Below are 21,534 nucleotides of genomic sequence, written 5' to 3'. Positions count from 1 at the left end.
TCATTCATTTATTTTGTAAAAGTTAAAAAATTCATAATAACATGAGATACGTTATCTGAACCAACAAGCAATACATTTCACATTTTTGCAAAAATATACACTCAAATGTTAAAAAGGTTGTGAGATTAAAAATGCTATAATAGCACTGTCTACATCAACATATTAAAAACATCTCATTCATTGGTCAAACAATGGTAAAGGAACAAACTGTCCTGTTTCACTCAGTCAATTGTGCGTTCTTAGTTTCACCAGAGTGCAGAGAAGAGAGAGACGGGCGTTTTCAATAAAAGGTATTATTTATTGAGCAGTCTTCCTTCTCATGCAAGAGAAATGAATTGCCACAATTGCAAAACTTAATGTAAAGTAAAGTACATACAGTAAAGGGAGTATTATGAAATAATACTGTAAAAGCATTGATATGGTTTCTTAGCCATAAGATACTTTAAAATGAATAAAATATATACATACATATGTGGAGAAGTGTGGCTCAGTGGTTAGAGGCGGCAGACCCGGAAGCTGGGATTGACCGTGGACCAAGGTTCGATTCCCCGCCTCGGCGGGTCTCGGGCTCAAAATTCCACGGCCTCGACAATTCTCGCTCCGGTGCCTACTCAACTCACGGGGTCTCACTCTGCAACTCTGGGCAATAGCTTGCTTAATCTCCACGACGGCCCCTCGCGGCGGGATGCCTGGCTGACACCCTGCCGGGGCCTCTCACAGGGGAATACCAGGACGGGTTCCCTAAGCAAGCGCCAGGATGCCCTTTGGGTGACAGGTTGCGCTATATAAATACACCTACATTTACATTTTTACATTTATATACATACATATATACATTGACTAACGTGCTCAACTGGTGCTTCTAAAATACGCCTACCCCGGTGTACCTGACCTAAGCCTAATACGTGGGAAGGAGTAAGTAAGTAGCAGTTTAAGTTAAGTTGGTTTTGCCAAGAATCTGATTCAAGAATTCTCTTTAAGGGCTCTGGGAGCAAGACCGGTGGCCAAGATGGTCGCCCGGGCTCCCGGCTCCGCCGGCTTTCCTCTCCCGCCGCCTGATTCCATCGACCACCCGCACAGCTCCGGTGCTCCTGTGTGTCGGAAGGGGCGCTAAGCAGATGCGTCCGACTCCGAGGGATTTCCGTGCCCCAAAAGCGAAGCTACGGACCTCCGTGATTTTGGCCTGCACGAGCCTTGAAGCCGGGACCCCGCGTGATTTCACCGCCGCCCGAGAGTGCAACTACAACGGCCGCACAGACCCAGAAGGTACCGGTCAACCGCTATGCAGGTAAGCCAGCCCCCGAGAACTTGGCTCCAGAGCTGCCCCGTGGAACGTGAGGGCACAACACATGCTGTTTTTCAGCGCTGGTTTGGTGTCCCGCCCTTCCCCCCCGATGGAATCGGTTGTTTACCAACTGCTTTTTGCTACTCTGTTGGAACTCTGCTTGGCCCGCAATGCGCTGCCTACACTCCGCATCTCAGTTAATTGGAGCTGGTTGCGGCCCTATACCACTGTTGCACCTTTTTGACTGCGGGGGCCCGTATGTGCTCACCCACCACAAAGTGACGATGATCCTATTGTGTACCAACGTTGGGGAACTGATGACACCATTCCCCTTTTTTCAAACCTAGGGCGGGCGGCCCTGGCATTTGTCGACGCGGCATTCCTATTGGGGGTCCCTCCTGTGAGTAGTGTTTTAATGAGGTGTGTCTGCAGATGGCATTGGCAGCGTGCACAATAGATTGAGGGGAGAGGATCAGATGCCTCCCGTGCGCTGGAAGGGCGGAATTGGATGTGGATTGCTGCAGGGGTGAGCCCGGTACCACTGGAATGGGGAAAACAACCTGCCATCCTCGTTGCGAGACTTTGTTCATGTGGCCCCTGCTCGGCCTTGTTGTGCAGGCACTGTGGTGAGACCTTGCTTTGACTCTATCGGCGGCGAGAGGGGAGGTTCGCGCATAGAAGACTCCTTGTTTGTTTTTAATTGATTGCTTCATGGACACCTGATTCCAGGGGTACATCGTCTAATTGGAGCGACCACCGGCTATGTTTTCTTATTCTTTTTGTTTTTCATTTTCCCTTTCTGTTCTATGGCCTTTATTTTTCTTGTTAAACTTTGGCTTTTCTTCCTTTCTTCTTTTTCTTCTTTCTTTGCGGGACTGATTAGAGGTAATTCTCCGTGCGTTTTACTAGTTCGGACAAAGGGTGTATGTTTTTTAATGCTTTACGACACGGCGGACGGACACTGTTTGGGTGGGGACATGTAATGTTTATTGAATATCCTGTTTCTACGTCCTGACTCGAATATCCTGCCTACGGTGGTCCTGCTGTGAATATCCTATTTCATGTGTAATCCTGGCTTTGGTGAGGTATAATTGTGCGGCATCAGATCCTGCTCTTCTTTAATTTAAAAAACAAACCTTCCCTAATCCTGTGGCCATATTGGTACTAAGTTCTCCTGAGTTACAACACGGATTTTGTGAGGTGTACTTTTGCATTGCTCCTGTTCTATATTGTTTGCTTACACTACCTCTGCACCTATGTTCAACTATGACGGTTGGTAGACTCTGAATGTAACTGATTAATGCTAATAAAGGTTTACCAAAAAAAAAAGAATTCTCTTTAAGGGTTTAGTCAGCACCGTACCTTGGGAATAGAATGTAGGAGGTCTGGTATCTCTTTCCTTAGGACTTGATATCCCAGCAACCCGCAAGGGTAGGCTGGAAACGCCGGAGCTGGATTTTCTCGGCAGGAGAAAAGACAGCGTCTTTCTCAGCGCGTCAAAGAGGAGGGGCAGCGTCCGTGGGCTCTCGCATCAGCTGGGCTCTCGGGCAAGTAGATAGCTGCTCTGCTCTAAAACAACCACCGCGTGTTTGCTTAAGGCAACGTTGGTATATTTATACCTGAAAGGTGCTGAGTTTGACGTAAGGTTTGGACATAAGACGTCATTAAAGATGTCACTAAGAACTGGCCGTTCTTACAGTGCTCGCAGGAGTTCTATTACAAATCAAAACAAAGCAAAATGGGGATTTCCCAGGTTGCTGGAGGTTTGGTGTGTCGAAAGAAGTCGTTGTGCTTTCTAGGAATCCAAGGAAGTAGCTTTTGCCGTGCCTTGGACTGCAAGGGCTATTTACTTAAATATGGATCTGATTCCTATGCCATTATAGGGATATTATTGATTATAGCCGTACAAGGGCATAAAATAGCAATATTGATTCAGGTTCCTAGATAAAAACACAATACCCACTCCACGATCTAATGTCCATCATCAATCAATGACATTTATAGAGCGCACTACATACCCGTAGGGTCTCAAGGCGCTGGGGGTTGGGGGGGGTGCCGCTACTGCTCGAACAGCCAGGTCTTCAGCTTCTTCCTGAAGGAGAGGTGGTCTTGGGTCAGGCGCAGGTCGGTCGGGAGGGAGTTCCAGGTCTTGGCGGCCAGGTAGGAGAAGGACCTTCCTCCTGTAGTCGCTCTTCGGATGCGGGGGACGGCGGCGAGGGCGTGGTTGGCTGATCGGAGGTGGCGTTTGGGAGCGTAGAAGTTGATTCGGCTGTTGAGGTAGCTCGGGCCTTGGTCGTGTAGGGCTTTGTGTGCGTGGGTGAGGAGGCGGAAGGTGATTCTTTTGTTGACGGGGAGCCAGTGAAGGTCTCTCAGATGTCCGGAGATGTGGCTGGTTCGTGGGATGTCGAGGATGAGTCTGGCTGAGGCGTTCTGGATCCGCTGGAGTCTCTTCTGGAGCTTGGCGGTGGTACCGGCGTAGAGGGCGTTGCCGTAGTCCAGTCGGCTAGTGACGAGGGCCTGGGTGACGGTCTTCCTGGTCTTGGTGGGGATCCACCAGAAGATCTTCCGTAGCATGCGTAGGATGTTGAAGCACGCCGAGGAGACGTTGTTGACTTGCCTGGTCATGGAGAGGGAGGAGTCCAGGATGAAGCCCAGGTTGCGTGCATGGTCTGTCGGTTTGGTTGCGGTGCCCAGGGCGGGAGGCCACCAGGAGTCGTCCCAGGCGGAGGGTGAAGAGCCCAGGATGAGGACCTCCGTCTTGTCCGAGTTCAGTTTCAGGCGGCTGGTCGTCATCCACTCGGCTACCTCTTTCATCCCTTCGTGCAGGTTAGCTCTGGCTGCCGCGGGGTCGTTGGTCAGGGAGAGGATCAGCTGGGTGTCGTCGGCGTAGGAGATAATGTTGAGGTTGTGTTGGCGTGCGATGGCCGCGAGGGGGCTCATGTAGACGTTGAAGAGGGTGGGGCTCAGTGAGGATCCTTGAGGGACGCCGCAGATGACTTCGGTGGCCTCTGACTTGTACGGTGGTAGGCGGACTCTCTGTGTTCTTCCGTCGAGGAAGGAGATGATCCATTCCAGCGCCTTGTCCAGGATTCCGACGTTGCTGAGGCGCTGTACTAGGGTGCGGTGGCAGACAGTGTCGAATGCCGCGGAGAGGTCTAGGAGGATGAGGGCCGCTGTTTCTCCGTTGTCCATCAGGGCTCGGATGTCATCGGTGGCGGCGATGAGGGCGGTCTCGGTGCTGTGATTGGCTCGGAAGCCGGACTGTGAGGGCTCGAGGGATCCATTCGTCTCGAGGAAGGCGGCCATCTGCTTGTTGACGGTCTTCTCGATGACTTTGGCTGGAAACGGGAGGAGCGAGATGGGGCGGTAATTCTTGAGTTCGGTAGGGTCCGCAGTGGGTTTCTTGAGTAGAGCGCTGAGTTCGGCGTGCTTCCAGCTCTCAGGGAAGGTGGCGGTGTCGAAGGATGTGTTGATGATGTCTCGCAGGTGGGGTGCGATGACAGCGTTGGCCTTTTGAAGACGTGGTGAGGGCAGGGGTCTGTCGGTGATCCGGAGTGGATGGAGTTCATCGTGCGGATGGTGTCTTCTGTGCTGATCGGGGTCCAGGCGTGGAGGGTGGTGGTGGGGGGTGGTTGTTAGGTCTTGGTGTGCGTTGGTTGGTTGTTGAAGCTGTTGTGTATGTCCGCGATCTTGTTGTGGAAGTATGAAGCGAGGGAGTTGCAGAGGTCTTGCGATGGGGTGATGTCGTTGTTTTCTGCGCTGGGGTTGGATAGCTCTTTCACGATGTTGAAGAGTTCCTTGCAGTTGTGTGCGTTGTTGTCCAGCCGGTCCTTGAATGCAGTTTTCTTGGCGGCGCGGATCAGCTGGTGGTGCTTCCGGGTGGCCAGCTTGAGGGTGGTCCTGTTGTCCGGTGTAGGTTCCCTTCTCCAGACTTTCTCGAGGGCTCGGCAGTTCTTCTTGGAGCTCTTGAGTTCGTCGGTGAACCACGGGGCTTTCTTGCTGCTGGGTCTGCTGGGCGGGGTCCTCAGCGGGGCGAGTTCGTCCGTGCAGATGCTGATCCAGTTCGTGAGGTTGTCGGCGGCCTGGCTGGGGTTTGCTGAGCTGGCAGGAGGGTGCTGGCTCAGGGAGGTGGCGAGCTGGTCTGCTGTGATCTTGTTCCAGCTTCTGCGGGCGGCCTGTTGCTGGTGGTGGTGGGTCGTCGTTCTCTTGAAGGTGAAGTGGACGCAGCTGTGGTCCGTCCATTGAAGCTCTGTGGCGTGGCTGAAGTCGATGTCTGTGCAGGAAGAGAAGACTGCGTCGAGTGTGTGTCCGGCGAGGTGGGTGGGGGTGGACACCAGCTGCTTGAGTCCAAGATTGGCGAGGTTGTCGAGCAGGGGGCTGGTGTTGCGGTCGTTGTTGTTCTCCAGGTGGAAGTTGAGGTCCCCCAGGAGGATGTAGTCAGCGGAGGGGAGGGCATGCGGGCTGACGAAGTCGGCGATGTCCTCGCTGAATTGGGTGCGTGGTCCCGGAGGTCGGTAGATCAGGGTGCCTCTGAGGGTGGTGTTCGGGTCGGTGTGGATCTGGAAATGCAGGTGTTCGGCGGTGGTCAGGGTGTTGTCGGTGCTGGTCGTGAGACGGATGGTGTTCCTGTGGATGATGGCGATGCCTCCTCCCAGCTGGTTGGCAGTGCGGTCCCTCCGGACGATCTTGTAGCCCTCTGGGATAGCGATGGCGATGTCGGGAGCTGAAGAGGCGTTCATCCAGGTCTCTGTGAGGAAGGCAACGTCAGGGGCTGTGGCATCTAGGAGGTTCCAGAGTTTGATGGCGTGTCTGTGTCGTTCATCATTACTAAAACTAAGCAATAGTAAACATTTAAAGGTGCATGTGTATTCCAACCCACCCCAAAATACATTTTTGCATTTGAAATGGTGTATGCGAAATACCCTAAAGATTATTGGTACTGTACCTTTATCAAGCAGTGTAATCATTCAGTAAAAAAGATGCATATATATTTAGCTGAACGATTTGCGAAAATTACACATGAAATGTCTCTTAATACAGAAAAGAAGGTCGAGACTATTTCATCACATATAAATACAATTTCTCGTAAGTGTGCTAGAGGCTGAGGTAATATTTTGCTCTAGAATTACTCAAAATAGAAGCTCTGTTCTTTAAGAATAGTTCTACTTTAAGCAGAGTACATGTGCCAGAAAAAGGGTAAATATTTTGGAATTTTGAAAAAAAATAATTTCGTTTTCAGGGGAGAAAATAGTTGCAAATGTTTTCAGTAGCTTTTGTTTATCAAAGCCGAAGGCCGAATTCAGAGTTCAGGTGAACGCTGTGTGCCAGTTTGCTTAAAAAGTTATTCTTTCTGATCAGGGGAGAACATCATTTCAGACAGATGTGCAAAAAAGCAGTCTACAGCTTCAGGTGAAAGTTCGACCATGTTTGAAAATGCTGCAACGGTGCAGTCGTGAGAATGATTGCTATCATCGATGTCAGGATCAGCAATGCTCACAGAGGGTCGTACCTGGGTGATGTTGCTCTCATCTCGTACTTCACTGCCACCTAATCGTAGTGGTGAAGTTTCAACGAATGCCGTCATCAGGATTGGTAACCGCTGGGGACAACACATTGCATGAGCCATTACAGGACTTAGCAAAGTATCGATATCCATTGGTACTGCTGATTGTAGTGTAAGGCAGGTGTCCAACACGCATTCTTCTCCGCATAGCATACATCGAAGCACAGGTATGATGCAGTTTTGCCATGTAGGTCTGAATGAAAGAAACCAGGTCATATTTAGATCTCTTAGCCGGGCTAATCCAAGGACTTTAGTTATGCGGTCCTGATAGCGTATAGCTAGGATCGTTTCGTCCATCGTTGCTGGAGTCTTGTCTGCGTTTTGGCTTGCCATATCGGAGCAGAAGAGTCAAAAATAAAATTCCTGCTACGAGTCCCAAAAGTAGTGGTAGGCCGCCAAAGACAGAATGGACAAAATTGGGAAAGATGCGCAGAACTGCTTCGAAGGGTGTTAACAGTACCGAAAAAATTGTCTTAAATACATGTGCGATGCCACTGGTATCTGATATATTTAGAATTTGGCTTAGCATTTCAACGAAATGCACGGGGCAATTAGTTGATAAAAGTGTATGTATCTCTGCTGTTGTCCTTGCAACTTGAAGATCACACGTTTCTTTTGATGACGTTAAAGGCACGGTTGTCTGTAAAAGAACAGACTTCATTCTGCTTAAAGTATCAATTTGTATAGAAGAGATATTCAAAGAAGGCCAAATCGTCGCCTCTGTATCAGGAGGGCCGTTTGGATACAATACTTGCATACAGCAAGTGACCATGGAACTAACGCTTACGAGATATGCTTTCCCTGGCACCATGCCACAACAGCTGTGGTCCGTTATCAGAACGTAACTCCCGTTAGAAAGTTGTCTAAAGAATGGCTCTATCTGTGTTGCAGGTGTGCTGTGCTGGTGGCATGAAAGGTTATTTGAAGTCCCCTCACGGGCCCCATGCCAATTAATACCTTGGCACAGAAGTATACCGCTTAGTGATCGTTTACAATTGTTACCACTAAGAAATACATTCTGGTTCTTGTCACTATAACATGTGTGTGTGTAAGGTAATTTCCATGATGACAATATACTCTTGGCAATTTTTAAATTGGAAAGTTGTTATCGGAATTGTGATTATTCCGTGTATTATCCATTCAATGACAGGTCTTTCTGACATTGTCAATGGTAATCTCTCAAGTTTTTCAATGCTCAGAATTGTATAGTCTGCTCCTTTTTGTGCCAAACTGATTTGTTTATCAGTAAGGTTAAAGATAGAGAATAATGACGTTGTGTTTATCAGACGCCATGGCACGTAGCTTGAACGCAGATTTTGCAACGTCCAGCCTAGCTGTACAATAGAACGTAATTGGGACTGACCGTGTTGTAACATTAGCAAGTCCTGATCTATTATATCAATAGCAGATGATACCATACTGTCCAGTGAATATATTCTGGAGGACAGAGTCATTAACCCATTGTCCACAACAGAAAGCGATTTTTCCAAAGTAATACGATCAATTTCTCGTATTTTCTCTGCTGTCTCAATTTGAGTTACTTTCCAAACTTCGTTGTACGCAGCGTATATACTGCCCGCTATGAAACGTTTTTGACGATGTTTGCGTGGTCCCATTATGAAATCGCGCAAGTCAGCACCGTCTTTAAGTAAAGTCAAGTGTTGCTTAATTTCTGCCAGTGTGGATGTCTGTAGCCATTCAAGGCATAGTTTCCCTACACTGTATGTTGTTACTATCCCTGGATGTTGTCTCTGGAAGTATCTAGGGTCTGGTCTGTTCATTTTGAACCCCTGTATTTTGTTCAGGAATCTATCTTGACAGTTATTTGTGTCTGTTGGCCAGATTAACCACCTTTTCCAAGCAGGATGTGTTCTGTTTTGGTGTAAAATAGGGGATACGTCTATCTCAATATCTCTGGTCGTATTATCAGGTATTGGCTTTGGAATAGACGGTTTGTTTAGGTCTTTAATCTTAGCTAGGTCAAGACAAGTAGTCTGTTGAATGGTGTCATTCAAGAACATTATTTGTTCTGGGATCATGCAGGCTCAAAATAATGCTTCTAAACCTTGGGCATGCCATTCTTTTGTACCCCAGATGGTTTTTGTTTCAATGTTGTTTTTCCAGAAATCAAAACCAAATGTAATCATTTTTTCATAAAATGTTTCCGAATAAATCAATTTAGTATTTGTCAACATAGTTTTTATCCCTGTTTTATCTAACAGTTTATAATAAAATGTTTCTGCATCACTTGTGTTAAACCCTGAGAAGTATGGGAATTTCTCATAAAATGTTTTCGAACTGCTTTTAGGTGGAGTTGCACAATGTTCCCATTGATTATACTTACAAAACATTTCTAGGTTGAGCAGATTTATGCAAATAGTGATGTGCAAAGTGGTTATAGCAGTACATTTGTTCATAGTTCGATGAACCCATTAAATAATCATGTTCTGTAAATTTTGCTGACATTACTAAATCTGGCATCATATTATTTATGCTTTCAAAGTCCCAATCATCAGAGAATGTACTTGGTTTTACAAAGTCACTTAATGAAACTTTGAATTGATGTGGATATTCCAAGAGTTCAACCGGGCCATAGATTTCATAATCCATTTTGTCCCAAACTACCCCACCGGCTGTGACATTCACTGATGATAGTTCTCTTTTCTCGATGTGAGATGACTTGTGTGGCTTTAGGACCAAGTTGATGTTCTGACTTGCTGTGTCCATTGTACTGTATTTTCCCTCAATAAATTTTCCAAACAAAGTACCGTGATGAGCCAAAGCAGGAGGAAAAGTACACCTAACACAATCCAAAATTCAATCCATGGAGAAATCAGGTAGGTTTCTTTGAGTTGATGACAGAGTTCTGTTGCTTTGTCTTTAAAAGTTTTTGTTGCTAGCATTTCTTCTGGTTCGCTTGGATCTTCAGAAAAGTTATCGAAATTGATGAAGTAGCCAGATGCAGTTCTGTCAATTGTTGGAATTGCTTTTTCAATTTTTCTTTCATTAGCATAGTCTGAGTCTACATCGTTGTAGACTGGTGTTTCTTGACGAACTGTTTCAATTTGGGTTTCAAGAGGCACAAGTTCCATGGCATTGTTGCATAGTCCTTTTTTATTCACTGCAGGTTTATCAAATGTGATTAGTCTCTCAGTTTGAAACTCTTGGATTGTTGCAAGTTTTAGAGTTCTGCTAATTCTTGGGAGTCCACTGGGCCTACTACTTATTATTGGCCACATGATTGTGGTTTTACCAGATCGATGGATACAACTCGGTTCTCCTTTTTACCAGCAAGGGGCGGTAGTACAACTGATCTTGTTCCGCTGACAGCTAAGACAGGTACTGCTTTTCTGTAAGAAGGCCCAAATTCCTTCTTCACCGCAATCTTCTCTCTGACCAGATCCCCAATCTTTGGAATCCAGACAGGCCTTGCTGGGACAGGTGGTTTATCTTCAGTGGCTGTTGGCTGCTGTTTTAACTTTATGTTGCTCAGGGCTTTTCTTGTTTCATTTAAGTCCTGTAAAACAGCCAAACGATCTTTGATGTCAAAGCATTTTTTCTTATCTTCTACCACTGAAGTCTAACTATCTAAATCCTGAATATACATTCTAGTTCCGAACAATAGTTTGTACGGGCTGAAACCTTTTAGAGAATTTCTTGGCAGATTGTTAAGACTACGTTGGACACTTGTTAAATGTTGGACCCACCCATCATCCGAACCTAATACCTTTGCCGTTATAGATTGCTTTATGTCTCGGTTTTTTCTTTCCACAATCCCATTTCCCTCAGGATGGAAGGGACAAGAGTACCGCAATGCAATGCCCATGCCGGTCATGGCCTCCTTATAAGCTCGAGAGCTAAAAGCAGAACCCTGGTCAGAATGTAGCATGCCGATTGCGTATGTGCCGATAAAGACTCGCAAATCTTTTATAACAGTTCTGGCGTCAGCCGAGCGCTGGGGCCTGTATTCTTAAGTGAATCTAGTCTTAAAAGGAAATTAATGCGACGCTGGAATTTACGTATAGATAGCCTTATGCTAACTACAGAAATGGCCATGGCAATACTCCGGTTGGTTCGCTACTGCGATCTCTGTTGCAGTTTGGACAGCTCTTTGCAAATTTATAATGTTGCAGGCTCATCCCCGGCCACCAGTATTCTGATTGTAATTCTTTCAGAGATTCCTTGATCTGTTTGGGCCTCGGACCCAATCCCATGTGTGCGTCCGCTATTAAGAAGACTCTCCTGTTCGTGTTTGGAATTACTCTATCCCCCACTCCTGGGATTCGAGCAAAAGGATCGGAGTTTGCGTCAATTACGTATGTAAAATTGAGTGGATAGTTCACGGGTAGTGCTGCACAGTCACCTTTTGAAGACGTTTTTACCGCCAGCATGGTTTCCCCATCTATGTATTTTTCAGAACGCTTTTTTGTGGCTACGGAAGCCGGTTGAATTGCTTCCGCTGTGGCTGTATTAGCCAATGAATTCCCTGCAACGTGAACGCCATCACGTTGATGACTCAGTGTATCTATCACGTGAGTCTTTCATAGTTCTTTCTGCAAAAGAACTACCTGTTCCCAAAGCTTCTTATGCTTTATTGTGGCACCTGTGTCATCTTTGTAATTGTTTTGAACCCAATTCTGCAAGTCATTATTGTAAGATTTGACGCAGAAATGTGAATCGCACACTATTAGTGTCGGGAATTCACGATCGGCATTTTCAAGCGCCATTTTTAAAGATCTGATTTCAGCTCGCTGAGCCGAACAGTTTCTCAGTGATTCAGTTTTTGTTATTTTTGGGCTGAATTTACCACAGCGTTAGCGACCTAAAATCTGTCCGTATAGATTATACAAGAGTACTGTTGGAGAGGCAGAATTTCGATTGGCAGAGGATATTCTTCTTCATAATTCAGATCCTTCAGTTTTTTCATGTTTGGGTCAAAATAGTATTTCACGTCTTCTGCAGCAAGAGAATTTTCCCACTGTATCCATTTTGGATCTAGTGCCACCGTTTTTAGATTAACTGGGCTGAATAACGCCTCAAAGGCTGATTCTGCTGTAAAAACAGTTATTCCTTTGCCTTGGGCTTGGGCTCTTTCTTTTTGCTACAGCAGTCTGAACCGCATTTACAATATTTTCTGTAAGACTGAATGTTTTTTCAGCTTCTGTGTACAAATGTGATTTGTAAGCTATTAGTACTGTTTCTCCCTCATTAGAGGTCAGGTACGTGAATCCGCATCTTCCTGGGATGACTCGGATTACAAGGTTGCCTGTATTGTCGCGAGTTTCCAATTTTGTTTTAGCTAACATGTCTTTTTGCAATGATCTCAAAATTTCTGTGTGTTTCTGAGTCCAATTGATTGGTTTAAAATCAGGTTTCATTAATTCATAGAGAGGTTTAACCCTCTCTGCATAATTTAGAATGTAAGTTCTTCAGAAATTCAGGAAACCTAGTATCGATTGTAAGTTCTTCAGCGTTTTTGGTGCTTGGATTACAGCGCACTTCTCTAAGAAGTTGTCTGCTAGGCTTTTGCCTTCACTTGATAATTCATATCCTAAAAATAGGACAGTTAGATGGGAAATTCGTGACTTTTTAAAGTTGAATTTGTAACCCTCTGCTGCGAACCCAACTATTATGGTGTTCACTCTTTTCAAAGTATCGAGGTCATCATCTGTGAGATAGATGTCATCGAAATAAGATAATGCCTCATCATCATATATTTGTAGTAACTCTGTTACTCTTGCTGAGAATAATCCTGGGCTATTCTTGAATCCCTGTGGGAGTCGACAGAAATTTTTCTGTGACGCCATTATTGAGAAAGTGGTTAAATACCTGCTTTCCGGTGCAATATTTTGACAAAAGAATCATTTAGAAATGTCTAATGTTTTTTTGTATTTTTTGCGAATGTGTTATTCATTAGTGCTGCAGTGTGCGGATTTTGTACCGCAAATGTCTTGCAACATGAGTTAAGGTGTCTGTAGTCCAAGACTTGACTACATGAATCGTCTGGTTTGGAGACAGGAAACAAAGGATTGTTCATTTGAGAGGTGCATGTTTCAATCACCCCTTGGTATTCAAGTTGATCTAAGATCTCCCTGACCTGTTTTTTAGCTTCTTGCTTAATTGGGTACTGTCTTTGTGCAGTTGGTTGACATTTTAACTGGATTTTGTGAGGAGGAGAGTCCTCAATGAGCTACTGCCCATTTTCTCGCATATATGTATCTTCTATGTATTGGAATATGATTTGAGAAGGAAGGCATAATCATTTCTTCGCCATGAGGACACTCCTTGACAAACTCTGGTGGCCAGTCTTTCTCAGCTAATAGGATGTCATAGCCTTTTGAGTGGTTATCCCAAAACAGACCCCTTACCTTCCTAGTCTTATATCCCTCTATACGCAATGTTATTTTGTATATTTTATGAGGTTCGCTAACTCTGGTATCTGCAGTTTCCACCTGAATGTATTCATTCGTGTCCACTCTCTCCAGATGATTCATCAGGATCTTACGAGCTATGGTCACTTCTGCCACGCTGTCTAGCATTGTCTGGGCCCACTCTCCGTTTTTCAGCTGTGTCCTCTGTAACCTCGGCATGTTTGATTATTTTAATGCTTGCTACCTTCTTTCTTGGAAATTGTATTTTTTTACTTTGAGCAGGTTCCTTGTCTTTGGACTTGACGTGCTCTTCCCTGTGTTCTGACCGTCCTCTTCTTTCCGATTTTTGCGAGGAAGTCTGAAACGATCGAGAGGGACGTGTATCAATATCTTGATATCTATCAGGTTTTTCAAATTATCCCTATTTCTAAGGTTTTATCTTTTTTCAGAGGGCTCCCTTTGGGGAGACTTGTGTACTCGGTTCGGAGTTATTTCCCTCCGCCGAGCAGACCTTCCTCTGGACTGGAATCTTTTTTCTTTGGGAGTGGATTGTTTATTTCCATCCCAGCTCTTTTTTAGAGTGTTTAGATTATTTTTAATAAATATCTTTTCAGGATTTTCAAGTAGTTGGGTTTTACCGGTTTTCCCCCCCAAACTATCTCCACCTAGTTGTTCCTAGGATTTTTCTATGATTCTGGCAAGTTCAATTGGTTGGTCTGCTATATCTGTTTCTTTCAATTTTTGGCGGATTGCCACAGATGCTGCTTCTCCTTTTATGTTGGCTAATAATATAGCCGAGACCTGCTTGAAGACTTTCAGTAATTTCATACCCAGAGTTAAAGCAGGTTCTGGACCGTATTCATTTTGAATCTGTCTTAGTACATCTGGTATCACCGCCAGAGACGAAACACCATGTGTTTTTGTGTAAATGGAAGCAAAGACTGTGCCCCAAGTGTCACAATCCTCCACATGTGGTGCGACCCCCATTAGTAGGCAGATAGTCAGAATTCTGTGTTTCTCACCAGCGGTAGTATTCGGGAATACTGCCTCTATTTGAGTTATCTTTTGTGCTAGCCAGAATGGAATTTGTTCCCGTTTTGCGGGTGTTTTACCAAGACATGATTGTATGTTCTGTGGTGTAATTTTGTTTGTGTTTCCCTGATGAGGGGTCAGCTGTGGAATGTTAATAGCTAGTTGGACTGTTGCAGTCCACATTACTTATTGAACTAACTGTCTATGAATTTTAATTAGTACTTTTAGCGGGGGTAAAAGTTCCCGGTCTGACATTTTTTCGATGTCTGGATGTGGTGTGTAGCTGGCTAGAACCGGCCACGTTGCTCCTGGTCTACCTAGTTGACCGAGCCTGGTGATGTGATCATTATGTTTTAGTGCGCCTTTAAACCAGAGCAGATGCTCTTGGTAATTTAGTGGGATTTCAACATCCTTGAAAGGAGAGTATTCATCCGGAGGTTCCTCTATTTTGTAATAGTGGAATTCGTGTCCATGAATAGAATACCTCTGTCTGCCGATATTCGTGTGCCTCTATCACGAATATGACTGTACCACCTTGTGATGTCAGTCCATTTTCTATAAGTTTAAGAGTTACAGTTCTTCTTAGATTGACCTGAATGAGTATTGCATTCGGTTCTGCCTTTAGGAGACTCGTGTCCTCCTCTAGGAGTTGAGCTGCTAGTTTTACTCGCTCCCTGTCGTCATCACTTTCTGTCATTTTACTGACTGAAAGTTTTTCTGTTGCAGAATTACTTTCAAGGAGACAAAAGATTAGGTGCACAATATTTTGGAACACTGTATCCTTCAACGTTGACTAAACCAAAACTCTACATTGGTATCTCTTCCTACTAAGTTCCGGCGGATTTTAGCCTTTCACCCACTCCAGACGTCTATTGGAGTATTTACGGGAAAAAGGGTCTGTGTGAAAAAGCACGACTGAGTTACTCTAACGTCTTGCGTTAGTTTTATCGCCTTACCAAACGTTGGGCGCCATGTAGTGTAGTTCCTATATTCCCAATAGGCTCTGCGCGTTGGAATAATATATTCAGCAGTGTAGACAAAGGACTGAGGTCGACTAGGTCTCTACTGACTATATTAGACTTAAGGTTTGCCAGCTAGCTCAGAGGTCACTAGAAACTTTCTCGAATAAACGAGGAGGAGTTTAACCTCCCTGGATAGACAAGAAGGGATTAGCTTCCGACAACCATATAACATGACAACTTTGCTCCCTCAGAATAAGAGTAAGGGCCCAATGTAGGAGCCTTAATACCGGTCGGAAACGGCCGATTTCGGCCGTTTCCGACCGGTAAATGGCCATTTGGTATGTAGGTGCCCGTTTCCGAGGGCATATGTAGGTAACTGCACATTTACCGAATCGGTAAAATTACCTAATCGGTAAAATACCGATTCGGTAATTCTACCAATTCGGTAAATTCCTAATGTAGGTGGGACTCTTCTGAGTCCCAGAGGTGTTACCGAATCGGTATTTTACCATGAAATACAACTTCATGGTAAAATACCGATTCCGGTGTGCATGCACATGTGTGCATGCACACCTATGCCATGTGGCAGGCAGACCTGCCCCTAGGGCATGTATGCCTGCCACATGGCACCCAAGCCTGTATTGGGGGTTCTAGGGGGTGTCAAAGTGACATCCCCTGCACCCTTGCAGAAATCGGTAATTACCGAATCGGTAAATACCGATTCGGTAATGCCCTTTGATTCCTATGGGCTTCAAGGCCCATAGGAATCAATGGTGGATACCGATTCGGTATTTACAGAATCGGTAAATACCGAATCTTACAGATTCGGTATTTACCGATTCTGAAATACCCACATCTCCCCCCTCCAATTTACCACTTCTCAAATACCGAATCGGTATGATTCGGTATTTAAGAAGTGGTAAACTGGAGTTTACCTACATCGGGCCCATAATCTCTAGAGTTGTGTGAAAACAATAGACAGCTATTTCACTCAGTCAATTGTCCGTTCTTAGTTTCACCAGAGTCCAGAGAAGAGAGAGACGGGCGTTTTCAATAAAAGGTATTATTTATTGAGCTGTCTTCCTTCTCATGCAATAGAAATGAATTGCCATAATTGCAATACTTAATGTAAAGTAAAGTACGTACAGTAAAAAGAGTATTATGAAATAATACTGTAAAAGCATTGATATGGTTTATTAGCCATAAGATACTTTAAAATTGATAAAATATATACATACATATATACATTGACTAACGTGCTCAACTGGTGCTTCTAAAATATGCCTACCCCGGTGTACCTGACCTAAGCCTAATACGTGGGAAGGAGTAAGTAAGTAGCAGTTTAAGTTAAGTTGGTTTTGCCAAGAATCTGATTCAAGAATTCTTGGCAAGGGTTTAGTCAGCACCGTACCTTGGGAATTGTATTGTATTGTATTGTATTTATTATTTGTATCGCGCAACTGTCACCCTACGGGTATCCTGGCGCCCAAACAGGAAGTAGTCAGATGGAACAACAATACACTGGCTGTCATGACATGTAAAACAGCCGCCAGTTCTATTAAATGGAGTCAAGGGGATTAAACTTTGGCAAACAGCCATGTTTTCAGACTCTTTCTAAATCCATGCAGGGTGTCAATTTGCCTGATGTTCTGGGGAAGCTCGTTCCACATCCTAGATGCAGATGTGCAGAAGGCTCTGCCTCCCGTCCTCGATCTCCTGATCCTGGTGGTTGCTGCCAAACCCAGGCTAGAGGAACGCAGGGACCTGGTAGGCTTATACCAGTTGAGCCTTTCCTGTAAAGGAATAGGAACCGTGTTGTGCAGGGCTCTATACACAATACATAGGGACTTGAAAGCGACTCTACTCCCGATTGGCAGCCATAGTAGATCTCTGAGCGCCAGCGTAGTGGAAGAGCTGCGAGGTCTTTTAAGTGCCAGCTTGGCCGCTATGGACTGGACTCTCTGGAGCCCCTGTAAGATGTATAAGGGGGCCCCTAGATATAGGTAGTTACAGTAGTCCAGTCTACTAGGACTTGATATCCCAGCAACCCGCAAGGGTAGGCTGGAAACGCCGGAGCTAGATTTTCTTGGCAGGAGAAAAGACAGCATCTTTCTCAGCGCGTCAAAGAGGAGGGGCAGCGTCCGTGGGCTCTCGCATCAGCTGGGCTCTCGGGCAAGTAGATTGCTGCTCTGCTCCAAAACCACCACCGCGTGTTTGCTTATGGCAACGTTGGTATATTTATACCTGAAAGGTGCTGAGTTTGACGTAAGGTTTGGACATAAGACGCCAATTAAGATGTCACTAAGAACTGGCCGTTCTGACAGTGCTCGCAGGAGTTCTATTACAAATCAAAACAAAGCAAATGGGGATTTCCCAGGTTGCTGGAGGTTTGGTGTTTCGAAAGAACTCGTTGTGCTTTCTCGGAATCCAAGGAAGTAGCTTTTGCCGTGCCTTGGACTGCAAGGGCTATTTACTTAAATATGGATCTGATTCTTATGCCATTATAGGGATATTATTGATTATAGCCGTACAAGGGCATACAATAGCAATATTGATTCAGGTTCCTAGATAAAAACACAATACGGGGAGATTAAAGCAGGACGGTGAGCAGGTGAACAAGATAAACATCTGAAAGCCAGTTCAATCTCTTTGTCCAGGACTCCAACTGCCCAGTGAAAAAAGGCGTCCATGGTGCTACCAATATGTGAAGGCTCTTTACTTATAGGTCCTGCTACCACCCTGCGCCTACCCAATATTGGTGTCCTTGTTCCTTTGGGAATCCGGGTAAGGGCGCCTGGGTCGATATTGCACACAACATTCATAAATATAAGATTTTCAATTTGGGAACAGTGAGGCAGTTCAATCCACTAGGGGGATGCAAATTCCCAGGCTGGCTTAACCCAAATACTTCGGGAGACCAGCTCCTTAACCAAGGTAAGATACTAGTACTCCAGCCAAGTGTAAGGAATAGTAGTGAAAAAGGAGTTTGCTCCCTACCTGGTCATCCACAACTTTCGGTAAGAGAGGAACTTGAATGAAGAAACGCAGGAGGTGTATAATCATGATGCGCAGAGATCTGGAGAACAAGGCCAAGACGGCAGGCCCGGCCCTGCCTCCCCCGGTCTCGGACTGGAGCAGATGGCGCTGGTGATGTCCGCAGCGGCGACCAGCTGCTATGGAGCCTGGAGAATGGTGTCCCGGTAGCTGAGACAACCAAACAGCAAGGGGGGAAATAACGGGTGTCAATAAACAGGCTCGCATGAAGTCTGCTCTCTTAGCAAAACGGAAAGCTAACTAGGAAACATTCCAAAAACATGAAGTTACATAGTTTTCAGAAGTAGAAAATCAAGCCCTTTGGTGGTGTAAAGCGGCATTATGGGCTGTACTAATAAAGATAGATTTTTATAAACCAATCATCATTTAGAAGTTAAATCATGTAAAATAAGCTCACTCCAGAAACGTTCCCAAAATTAATAGTCAAGTATTACTTTTAACCTTAATACAAGTGGAAGTGACTGTTGAGTTACTAAAGAAATAGCTGCTTGAAAATATGAATACAGCACAGTTCAATTAGCAACCAGCTTGAACATTGAAACGTGTGTGTGTATTGCTCCGGCTGGAAAGCAGGCTTCCTCTGGAGCATGTAAAATGTTCCAGCACAAAATAAACAGTACAATGAGACAGAGCGCAATTTTGTCTAGATTATGAAGGAAGGAAAAACACAGAATTAATTCAAACAATTTTAAAAAGTCACATTTCTGATAACAATGCAAGCACGCTACGACCCAGTAAGCTCGTTTTCGGCCTACTTATGCCAATTTAAACGTAATTGTTTTCATTAATTCTAAATTCACACTCACTGCTGTATTTTTTTTTTATTTTTTTTTTATTAGCAATGTCTTCTCTTGTGTTGGTCAGGACGCAGGTTTGCACACTTCCTAAATTCGTTCAGTTCTTTTGAAAGTTTGTTTAGACATCCTTAGAGAAGATAAAAAATATTTTCTTTACCATTCTCTATGACAGTTATGACTATAGCATTCTATGCTTCAGAATAGAAGGTTTTTAACTACTTCTCTAAATATATTGTATGTGATAAGGCTCATTTTAATCTTAAAACAAAGACAGCATTTTTAAATACAATGTACCTTTGGTCCTGCCACTGTAAGCAGTAAGGGCCAGTGTTTATCGTCATGCGTCCAGCGAAATAAGCATGTTTATTCTAAAGTATATTTTGTTACTGACCCTGCATCTTGTCTTAGTAACTAATAGAAAGCATAAACAGGGAGCATTCTCTCCGCAGTCACAGCACAGTTTCAAACTATTACTATCAACACAAAGCTTTTTTTGCGTTGTCCAATAGTCAGTTTCTTTAATTAATGGGGTTGAATATCAACAGCATTTATGGGATGGGAAATGGTACAATAGGAGTACTCTTTTACATTATCTTAAGTGTTTGTGCTATGGCCCCGAAATATCCAGCTCCCTATTTTTTTAAAGGTGCTCCAGTCATTGTACAAACTCTGCTATATGATAGCCATGAAAGTAAAGTCTGATATTTCCTTTTGTGCTATTTTACTTCAAGATCATCATAAGGGCTTCGGAATTGTAATTCCTCAGAACTGTACAAGAATAAAAAACATGACATACAATATTGCAGCAATTCATTTTATCTTTAAGGTTACTCGTGAGTAAGAAATCACTTACAAATATATCGAACAAATCTAGAATTTTTACCTTAATTAAAGAAAACGCAATCACCTTTACAGTGTAAAGAATATTAAATGAGGCTGCTCTAAATTCAGGTTAATATTACATTCCGAGTATCTCACGCTACGTTTACCTAACCTAGCAGAAGAGTCAAAATCTATGTGTCTGGTGGTATTGAATTATTGAAGAACAGTAAACCCAAAAGGTCAATGTGTTGAACATTCAATATATAAATGAAAGTGCGGTTGGTTTCATCATGGGATATTCTTTTAGAAAGACATGTTGACCCACTGGCTCATTAATGGACTGATTATGAACTTAGTGGAGAGGGTTACTCTCTCACAAACCTGAAGGATATCCTGTCCACCAAATTAGAATTCCATTATATCCTATAGAACTTGTAATATGGCAGACCGGATATCCATCACATTTGTGCTGGAGTATCTCCTCTGCCAAGATCGTAATCAGACCCTTAGTCTCCTCCTTCACTCTGTCATCTTTTATCCCTCCTACCTTACTGCACTTCTTTGTCCCCCTGAGGATGGTGCTGTATCAGTGCCTATAAAAAGGATCCTGACGCCCGACCAGCAATTCTATAATGCATAGATTGCCCCTTAACCAGGAGGTTCTAACCATTCAGGGTATATGAATTTAAGAGCCAAAGTGCCAATCATCGTAGCATCCACAAGACGCTACTTTAAACAAGCACTATCATGAAAGCTGAACTTCAGACAGACAGTTCATGTCACCTCACAGGAAACACCATTTCTGCAGCATACACTGCATACACTCTATCAGTGTGTAAGCTGCTTGCAATGTCAGGGCTACTTCAAGCCACCTTTCCTGAAAGCACACACATCTGCTATATTTTAGAACAGTTAGCTGCTACACATCTGTAGGTTGTTGGGATTTTCAGTGACATTGAGCTTCTATGTAAGTTTAGCTAATTTGCATTGGCACTGCATTTTTATCTGAGGTGAGTATACACAGTTATTCTCTCATAATGTCTTCACATTACTATACAGACATACCACTAAAATTCAATGCTTCACTTCAACAAAAGTAAAAAGTCATATACAATGAAGCATTGATGATCACATTTTAACAGTCCATTGTTCAAATATTGCAGTACATCCCAAAAAGACATTTTGATATGACTAGTCTTTATGTCTATTAAAAACAAGAATGATTAAAACCAGATAAAAACAATTACAATTTAGAGGCTAAAGAGGACAAAAATGCAAAAAATATTTTTTTACTAATGCTAAGATGTATTAAATAAAGGCCCTGCACCTGCTCCACATGGAATTAAGGAAACGAGACACGGCAAAGACTATGGGAGGGTACGTATCAGATCTTAACATTCTATACGCCTCCAGACACTGTGTGCATCCCAGGTTTCTGCATAATTGTATAAGCCAACGCCGTCTAGTAGATTCATATCCTGGGCAGAAAAAAAGAACGTGAATGTCGGTCTCGTCAGGGCTGTTGCCGTCAGAACATCCTACAGAGGGATTGTTTGACCATTTGGTCATAAAAGCATTGACCGGGAGGGTCCCTGTTCTGAACTGTAGATACAGCTTCCTTGCCTTAGGCGGCTGCATGTCATCCAAA

The sequence above is a fragment of the Lissotriton vulgaris genome, chromosome 6 (assembly GCF_964263255.1).
Source record: "Lissotriton vulgaris chromosome 6, aLisVul1.2, whole genome shotgun sequence".
Taxonomy (NCBI): domain Eukaryota; kingdom Metazoa; phylum Chordata; class Amphibia; order Caudata; family Salamandridae; genus Lissotriton; species Lissotriton vulgaris.
This window is presented reverse-complemented; position numbering follows the sequence as displayed.